Here is a 10,000-nt window from a genome sequence, read left to right as displayed (position 1 = left end):
CCTTATGTATCTATACCTAGGTATATATATATATATATATATATATATATATATATATTATCATATATATTATATATATATACGTATATTTATATAAATATATATATATATAAAGAGAGAGAGAGAGAGAGAGAGAGAGAGAGAGAGAGAGAGAGAGAGAGAGAGATTTTTTTAACCTTGCTACCGAGAGATTACAGCACACGATAAGAGAATTGAAAAGCTGCTTCATACCGCACTATCTGGCAGAGGAAAGCTGCCCTAGATTAGAGAGCCAAGGATTCCGATAAGAGTTGGGAGAAGCAATGCTCCGCTGTTTCCCATAACGAAGGGATCTGTTTCTCATTGCTTCGTCCAAAATCGGGGTTGAGAAGCGATAAGCCGACGAGTCTGTCATTTATGGAGTTGCTGATCGTGTCGCTGATAGCGCTCCGTTTTCGCTGCTCAAATTCATAGTTAATTAATGAAAAAAAAAAAAAAAAAACAAAAAAAAAAAAAAAAAAAAAAAGACTCGTGAGTTTGAGTCTTGGCTTAATGCAGACACGGGGTTACACTCCAATTATTTGTGTATGTACATGTGTATTTGTATTATTTATTGTATATTATATAGTATGTATATATATATATATATACATAGATATATATCTGTATACCTAATATATATATATAATATATATATATATATATAGTATATATATATTAGGTATAGATATATATCTGTATACCTAAATATATATATATATATATATATATATATATATATATATGTGTGTGTGTGTGTGTGTGTGTGATATACATAAATATATATATATATATATATATATATATATATATATATATATATATATATATATGCGTGCGTGTGTGTGTGTAACATCAAAGAAGAGACGAGCTTGTATCACAGTCACTCTAACCTCCATCAACACCAGCGCTTAATTAAACAGATAAGACCTTCGTATCGGGGGTGTAAATCACTTTTAATAACTAAAGCATCGTCTGCGTTCGTTTGAGGGTTGAGCGATTCGATCAGCGAGCGAGAAACAAACAAATAAAAGACTTTCATTTGATTGACATATCTGAAGGAAAGATTAATTGGCCCTTGATTTATTTCTAGTGGAAATTCATTTCTTGGTTATCCACTCGTTATGAAAACAAACAGAAATATTGTTTGTTTGGTGTTTTTTACGTTGCATGGAACCAGTGATTATTCAGCAACGGGACCAACGGCTTCACGTGACTTCCGAACCACGTCGAGAGTGAACTTCTATCACCAGAAATATACACATCTCTGACCCCTCAATGGAATGCCGGAGAATCGAACTCGCGGCCACCGAGGTGGCACGCCAACACCATACCAACCACGCCACCAAGGCGCTCCAGATATCTTCACGTTGTTTGAAAGTTTTTAGTTCAGAGGTCGATGGGAGGGGGAGCCTCTTCCCCTCACAACCCCAGAGTAGGGAGAATGTGGTAAAAAAGAGGGGAGGGGGGGGAGGAATGGAACCGTATCTTGAAACATGGAAGAATGGGGTGAATTCAGAAGCCTGACAGTAAAGGGGAGAGATCACTTGAAATGATCTCCAGAGAATGAATAATTAGTCTTAACGATAATGCTGTAATGGAAGGAAAAAATAGAGGATTTAGAGGAGTCCCACATAACATTTCCGTCTTAAAATATGTCACTGTCCTTGTGTTGGTTTGCACAGCCCGTAATGACATTTGTCTTAGGAAATTAAAAGGAAAAACCAATCAAGCCTATGATATTGCTTCATTGTCTTGTGAAACCTTGCAAAATTATTCCCCAGTCTCATGAAAATTGCAAATTTTTCGTCTGTCTTGAGAAAACTTGCAAAATTATTCCTCAGTCTTGTGAAAACTTGCAAAATTATTCCCCAGTCTTGTGAAAACTTGCAAAATTATTCCTCAGTCTTGAGAAAACTTGCAAAATTATTCCTCAGCCTTGTGAAAACTTGCAAAATTATTCCTCAGTCTTGAGAAAACTTGCAAAATTATTCCTCAGTCTTGTGAAAACTTGCAAAATTATTCCTCAGTCTTGAGAAAACTTGCAAAATTATTCCTCAGCCTTGTGAAAACTTGCAAAATTATTCCTCAGTCTTGAGAAAACTTGCAAAATTATTCTCAGCCTTGTGAAAAACTTGCAAAAAATGCTTATTCCTCAGTCTTGAGAAAACTTGCAAAATTATTCCTCAGTCTTGTGAAAACTTGCAAAATTATTCCTCAGTCTTGTGAAAACTTGCAAAATTATTCCTCAGTCTTGAGAAAACTTGCAAAATTATTCCTCAGCCTTGTGAAAACTTGCAAAATTATTCCTCAGTCTTGAGAAAACTTGCAAAATTATTCCTCAGTCTTGTGAAAACTTGCAAAATTATTCCTCAGTCTTGTGAAAACATGCAAAATTATTCCTCAGTCTTGTGAAAACTTGCAAAATTATTCCTCAGTCTTGTGAAAAAACTTGCAAAAATTATTATTCAGTTCTTGTGAAAACTTGCAAAAATTATTCCTCAGTCTTGAGAAAACTTGCAAAACATTTCCTCAGCCTTGTGAAAAACTTGCAAAATTATTCCTCAGTCTTGAGAAAACTTGCAAAATTATTCCTCAGTCTTGTGAAAACTTGCAAAATTATTCCTCAGTCTTGTGAAAACTTGCAAAATTATTCCTCATCTTGAAAAACTTGCAAAATTAGCCTCAGTCTTGTGAAAAACTTGCAATTTTTTGTGAATACTGGCAAAATTGCTTCTGTCTTGTGAAATTTACATAATTGCATCTCAGTGTTGCGCAAAATGCAAAATTATTTCTGTGTTGTGAAACCTCAAAAAAAAATTCTTTTCAATCTTGTGAAAGCTTGCAAAATTATTCCTCAGTCTTGTGAAAACTAAAAAAAATTGCTTCTCAGACTTGTGAAAACGGTTATGGGTCTAAACGGGGGGGTGGGGGGGGGGGGGGGGGGGGGGGGGAGAAAGAAAGAAAAAAAAGCATTCGAAAATTTGACTTTCTGCTGTCTGACCCATATAGGCTAATTCCCCTGAGCCCTAAATCTCCAGCCTGACCTACACAGACGCTTTTATTTTATATGGCTTCCTAGGACTTCCAGTTGGAATATAAGGATATTTACTTGTTATTTGTTTTCCTTTGAAAACAACTTTAAGAGACTGTAAAGGCTTCCTGAGGACGTTGCGCAACTGGAGCTTCATCTGTTCGAGCGAAAATGCAGTTCATTACCACCCTAACGAATTCTCCTTATTATCTAAATAATTGATATATATTTTCATGTGTTCATTTATTAATTTGTCAATTTATCTCTTTATTTCCCAACAGCCGATCTCTTCTTACTGTATTTCCTGTCGCCTTCCGTTGCTTCTTTCAAATCAACACCTTATTTTTGGAAGCTAGATTTCCAAGTCGGTGGCCTCTGTGGTGGGCTTGTTCCGTCCGTCTGGCATTCAATCACGGCCAAACGGCTGGTCCGATGGGCATGAAACTTGGTAGGGTTATAGTGGGGATCCTTAAGATGGTTTAGAATGGGGTTTCATCCTACCTCTCCCCTCCCCACCTCCGAAAGGGGGTGGGGATCGAGAAGGGATTTCTCTGAAATCCCGTGAAACGAGTCTGGTTACGCCCGTAGAGTTAGTAATTTCAAGAATTTTCATACATAATTTCTGTATACATATGTTTGCTAATAATAATAATCAATACTAATATATAAACTAAATAATAATTAATTAATAATATATATATATTATTATTATTATTATTATTATTATTACTTATTAATTAGTATTATTAATCATTACTTTAGTACGGAAGCTGCATCTCAGACATATAAGGCGGGAAACATATCCACGCTCATGCTCGATTGTAGGGGGTTACGTCCACGGTGGAAAATATCCCTTATGGCCAAACATTTCGGGATGAGGATGTGGTCCCCACACCCTATACCAACCAGGGGCTTATATGCCGACGTCATTAGTATTTCTAGGAGGTCAGCCAAAGACGGCAAGGACACGCGTTACTTAACGCAGCTGACCAGACACGACCGTCGTTGTAGTGAGCTTGCTACTTAGAGAGAGAGAGAGAACAGGAAGAGAGAGAGAGAGAGAGAGAGAGAGAGAGAGAGAGAGAGGATCCAATCAAGGATGTCTACAAATCCAGATAAAAAAAAAAGGAAAAAAACTCAAGAGAACTGCCTCCAATCGTTCGTTCTAGGTTCTTCTAACTTGGACGGCTTCACCGCATAGTTGCGACACCGGATTTCCTCCAGGGCTCTAAAGAGGGCATTTACTACGATCTATATACTATTTATGCTACGGATCTTCTCCTTATCTGTCGATTACTCGCGGTCTCTGTTGGCTTACGATAGCGCGAAGGACGGAGAGAGAAGGCGGGCGAAGGAGCACACACACACACACACACACACACATATATATATATATATATATATATATATATATATATATATATATATATATATATATATATATATATATATATATATATATAGTCTGCGGTTTTGTAGCCGAGTTGTATTCCGTGAATTTGTTGACGTCATGGATATACATTTTTCCTCCAAAAATTCCCTGAAATATATAAATACCAGCGAGCGGAAGTGCTTGAATGAAGTGTGTTATTATATTATTATAATTATTATTATTATTATTATTAGAATATCTGGAAAAGCAAAGGCCATTGAGAAGTGTAACCTGATCGCTGGATAAACGGCTTAGATCAACCCGGTTTTGATTTTTTTTTTTTATTTATATTTCAGCGATTTGCTTCATCCAAAGTATCGTTCCCTTTTGTTTTGGCAAAGTGTCGAATATCTACTACTTAAAAAAAAATGATATAACTGTATCGACGATGATTTTATCATCGACTTGTCTCAACTATCAAATCTGTCACTTTTTGGGTAAAGCGTCGAATGTGCATATTAGAAAAAGAAAAAAAAATGATTCAACTGCATCGACAGCAATGTTATCATATCTTGTTCCAGATAAAAACCAAATCTGTCTTTTTGGGTAAAAAATGTCGAATAAACGATTTTCTTAATATTGGATTTAATTGCGTCGACGTTGACTTCAAGGTATATAAAATAAGGGAGACCATTCTATATACCTTGGTTGACTTTATCACTGATTTCTTGTTTCAGGATCTACGGTGAGAGAGACAGACTTAGTACTTTGCTGTAACTTCGAATCAGTGATAAAATCACCGTCGATGCAGTTAACGTCAGTTTTTTTTTTTTGCTTTTATTCGACACTTTTCCAAATTTACGGGACGATATTGTGGGCGGAACAGAATAGCCGAAATATGTGTTAGAATTGGGTCAACTCTTTGATGTTTATCCGGTGATTGGGGTACATTCCTCAATGGCACTTGCTTATCCAGAAAGTTTGATAATAATAATAATAATAATAATAATAATAATAATAATAATAATAATAATAATACAATGTTCAACATTACATTCTCATATACAACTTCTTTATTATTATTATTATTATTATTATTATTATTATTTATTATTATTATCTAAATACCATCTTGAGGAAGTACTTGTATATGAATGAGTAATGTGTAACATTGTATTATTGGGAGGTGACAAGAACCCAATAATACAATGTTACACATTACTCATTCATATACAAGTACCTCCTCAAGATGGTATTTAGATATAATAATAATAATAATAATAATAATAATAATAATAATAATAATAATAATAATAATAATAATAATAATAATAAAGAAGTTGTATACAGATTTTTTCCAGTATGTATGCAAATAAGGCATTTTCAATAGTTAGATAACAAATATTTAAAACTTCTAATATCAGTGACCATGGAGAGCGTGACGGATTCTTATAGTTATAAAATACATCAGTCACTCTTTATCAATCAGTCTGTCTGGAAAGGTGGTGAGTCATCAAACCTTCCTTTTTGACAGTTGGGACCATTGTGAATATCTTCTGGTTTGAGCGACGGATTCGTCATAAAATTCGCGGTTTCGTGGTCGAATTGTATTCCGTGAAATAGCCGACTCCAAGGACATACATACTTTATACATCAAAATTTCTGAGAAAAATGTCGTAATACCATTGTGCGGATGTGCCTCTCTATGAATGAGCCAATGGATTAGTAATATTAATTATTTATTTTTATTTTAGTTATTATTAATTAATAATGAATTATTATTAATTGATAATTAATTATTATTATTATTATTGATTATTATTAATTAATTATTACTTATTATTATTAATTAATTAATTAAGTTATTATTTAATTAAATAATTAATTGAATTATTATTATTATTCATTATTATTATTATTATTATTATTATTATTATTATTCTGAAGATGAACCCTATAATACAATACAAGCCTATTATTATTAAAATTATTATTATTGATTATTATTATTCTTAAATATTATTATTATTATTTATTATTAGTTGATTATTATTATTACTCGGAAGATGAACCCATAGCCATACAGAATCCATTATATTAAAAATTATTATTATTATTATTATTTATTATTATTATTATTAGATTTATTATTATTACTCTGAAAATGAGCCCATGCATACAGAACAAGCCTACCACAAGCACCATTGGCTTGAAATTGAAGCTTCCAAATGAATACGGTGTTCACTTGAATGAAGTGACCTTAGGCATAAGAAAATACAAGAAGAAATCACTTATCAGTAAAGAAAAAATGAAGTTAGTTTGATGAATAATATATAAAAATCTAAGTAAATCATGGAATACCAAGGGGTCGTATATATAAATATATATATATAATATAATATATAATATATAATATATATAATATATATATATATATATATATATATATTATATATATATATATATATAGAATATATATGGCATATCACATTACCGTGATTCATATACGTACATCGAGCTACAAATGTATTTTAATATCTAATTCGCTCTACCTCAGAATTAATATAATTTTTCATATATTCTTAACCTAAGGGAAAGGGTAATATTAATTACGAGGTAGCGGGCGTATTAGATATTAAGGGACATTTGTCGCTCGATTATACACGTATATATATATATATATATACTATATATATATATATATCATATATATATATATATATATATACACTTCATGAAATTCACGCGGAAGTATAACTCCCAGATAATTACGTCCAAAAGTTGTAAATTTTAATAGTATTATAACATGAATGAATACGGTTTTTTGGTATCACGAGTTAGTTCCCTTTCTTTGTATCAAAGAACGGGATACTTTTTAGATAATTCCTTGACAAAGAGATTATATAATACAATCACCTTTGAATAGAATGAGGATATCTCCATTATATCTGCTATAATTTTGCCCCCCCCCCCCCACCCCCCCCCAAAAAAAAAAAAACCCCCCCCCAAAAAAAAAAAATTACTGCGCAATGAGGAAACTTTTTTATCAACAAACCGTAGTCTACTTTTATTTGATTGTCTCTTGAACGGATTTAGTTCGTTCTTTAGAATAGAATATGAAATTTAGGCCAAAGACCAGGCGCTGGGACCTATGAGGTCATTCAGCGCTGTAAAGTGGAAACTGAGAGTAAAAAGGTTTGGATGGTGTAACTGAAGGAAAACCTCAAAGCATTTTAACTATGAAACAGTCGTTAGGAAAGGGTGGGAAGCAAGATGGAAGAAAGAGAATAAGAACGGAGGTATAGTAAAAGGAATGAAAGGGGGGTTTGCAGCTACGGGCTGAAGGGTCGCTTCAAAGAACCTGAAGTAAGTCCTACAGTGCACAGCGTGTGGTGCACTGACGGCACTACCCCCTACGGAGTTTTTTTTTTTTTTTTTGTAACTCACATTTTAATGTTTCTAATCTAATCGTCATTATTTATCTCGCTCTTTTTCCATTCTGGTATGAATCGTTGCTTTTATCTTTGGTGCCTGATCCACGATCATACGACTGCTATCTTATCTACAGCCTCGCCCTCAGTCTACTCCACTAGAATGGAGTAGTCTGACTATCGTGTGACTCCGATGTCAAAACCACAGGGGCTCGTGCACTGGTTTTTTGGTATCAGCTACGCCATCGGGTACGTGAAGCCTTTAATCCGCCCCTTCACTTTATTTTGACCTTCACTTCGTCAGTTCTGTTCGAAGTCGTGTTGTGATCCCGTGAGTAATTCTCTTAAAACACTAGACCTACTGAGCAGCGAGCGCTCTCTTTAAACTAGACCTACCTACTGGGCACTATCTTAAAACTAGACCTACTGAGCACTCTTTTTAAAACTCTAAACTACTGAGCACTCTCTTAAAACTAGACCCACTGAGCACTCTCTTAAAACTCTAAGACTTACTGACCACTCTCGTAAAACTCTAGACCTACTGAGCCCCAAAGATGGAGTTTTCAAGATTTACTCTTTAAAAAGAATGTGCTTGAAAGACTACTCCATACGCCATCTAGGGAGAAGATAAATACTCAGCTAATGAGGAGAACATTCAGCTAATGGCTGGAGAAACACTCAAATGGTGATCGCAAGGAAAACTTGTTTTTGCAGTAATGTTTGACACTTGTGCGAGTGCCAACATCTCTGTTTTGCCTTATACTCAAGTTTCCTTTCCTTGCATCTGCTGAACTTTATTTAGTCATCTTCACTACTAAAAGTTTCATGACAATATTCTGCAGTGGCGCCAGTGCTGATCAGCCTTCTCTCTCTCTCTCTCTCACACACACACACACACGTTTTCCTATCTTAATCGCTTATCATTGATTCAGGCCTCAACTCTACCGCCTCCGCTTCATGCTTTGGCAAATTCTTTCTCCTCATTAAGAGCAACGTCTCTTTGGTTGATGTTAATATGTCATTCATGAACACGTCATGTTAGAGCCGCTTCGAATATCTCACATTCATACATTCAACATTGTGGCGGTTTTGTACTTGACAACTGTCATCTCACTACTATTATCTGTATATTATTTTGTTTTACATTTACAACTGAACCGTTCTCCATCGCTACAACATTTACTGCCAAATGTACCATTACCTTAGATCACAATTTTGAACCTGTCTACTTTAGTATTAATGTATTACTAACCTAATACTATTATCCTTGCATTTTAGCAAGTTATTTTTAATATTTATTCATTTATTTTCCTTTTTTTTTCAATGAGCGAGAGTTCCTTTTTGTATCTCCCCTTACCTAGTCTTACAAGAAATCTTCTTAATGAACACCATATTTTTTTGAAGCTTGAATTTCAGATCCGTGGCCCTTGTGAGCTTGTTCCATATAAATAGGGTTCATCTTCCGAATAATAATAATAATAATAATAATAATAATAATAATAATAATAATAATAATAATAATAATAATAATAATAATTCACTTTTAGCTTGAGATATTTGTCCACCTAAGCTTAAAGCATTACTGTCAAACAAACCTAACATATATGTGACCATGTTTTCCTTTAGCAATGAACTTTTTTTTCTAATGACACTGATATTTGTATTAACTGCTTTACCAAAACCATCAGCTTTCAACGTGTTTTTTTTTTTTTTTTTTTTTGACCTTTCACCCTCTAATCTCTGTAGGGAATAGTGCCGTCAGTGCACCTCATGCGGTACACTGTATGCATTACTTAAGGTTTTTAACAGTGTCCCTTCGGCCCTTAGCTTAACCCCTTTCATTCCTTTTAGTGTACCTCTGTTCATATTCTCTTTCATCCATCCTTTCCTAACAATTTTTTTATTAGTGCAACTGCGAGGTTATTCTCCTGTTACACCCTTCAAGCCTTTTCACTATCAATTTCGTTTCAGCGCTGAATGACCTCGTAGGTCCCAGTACTTGACCTAAACTCTATATTTTCTCTTCTGCTCTAGGGCCTGTAATTCAAGCGTCATTGTTTATAATCAAATTGACCTCCACCGTTCAGTGACGAAGGTAACTTTATTCACTCTCAAATTAGCATCACATTTTGTATTCACACTTCT

At 34.1% G+C, this 10,000-nt stretch overlaps 2 protein-coding genes and 1 long non-coding RNA gene across 6 annotated transcripts in view; 1 reads left to right on the top strand and 2 right to left on the bottom strand.

Annotated features, from left to right (window-relative positions):
• LOC135217949 (microtubule-associated proteins 1A/1B light chain 3C-like) overlaps positions 1-10,000 on the bottom strand; it is a 64,391-nt gene that overhangs the window by 40,603 nt on the left and 13,788 nt on the right. The gene's annotated exons all lie outside the window — the stretch shown is intronic.
• LOC135217950 (uncharacterized) overlaps positions 7,740-10,000 on the top strand; it is a 123,650-nt gene continuing 121,389 nt past the window's right edge. The window contains exon 1 of one of the 3 annotated variants that reach the window (XM_064254057.1): positions 7,740-8,186. The gene's annotated coding sequence lies outside the window, so the exon portion shown is untranslated. The remainder of the gene's footprint in view (positions 8,187-10,000) is intronic. The other 2 variants (XM_064254055.1, XM_064254054.1) reach the window with 2 other exon arrangements.
• Positions 7,846-10,000, bottom strand: part of LOC135217951 (uncharacterized) — a 3,503-nt gene continuing 1,348 nt past the window's right edge. The window contains exons 1-2 of the long non-coding RNA XR_010315242.1: positions 8,248-10,000; positions 7,846-8,213 (exon numbers count right to left, since the gene is read on the bottom strand). The exon at positions 8,248-10,000 is cut by the window's right edge and continues 1,348 nt beyond it. This is a non-coding gene — a long non-coding RNA (uncharacterized LOC135217951). The remainder of the gene's footprint in view (positions 8,214-8,247) is intronic.

The sequence above is a fragment of the Macrobrachium nipponense genome, chromosome 9, assembly GCF_015104395.2.
Source record: "Macrobrachium nipponense isolate FS-2020 chromosome 9, ASM1510439v2, whole genome shotgun sequence".
Classification (NCBI taxonomy): domain Eukaryota; kingdom Metazoa; phylum Arthropoda; class Malacostraca; order Decapoda; family Palaemonidae; genus Macrobrachium; species Macrobrachium nipponense.
This window is presented reverse-complemented; position numbering and strand designations above follow the sequence as displayed.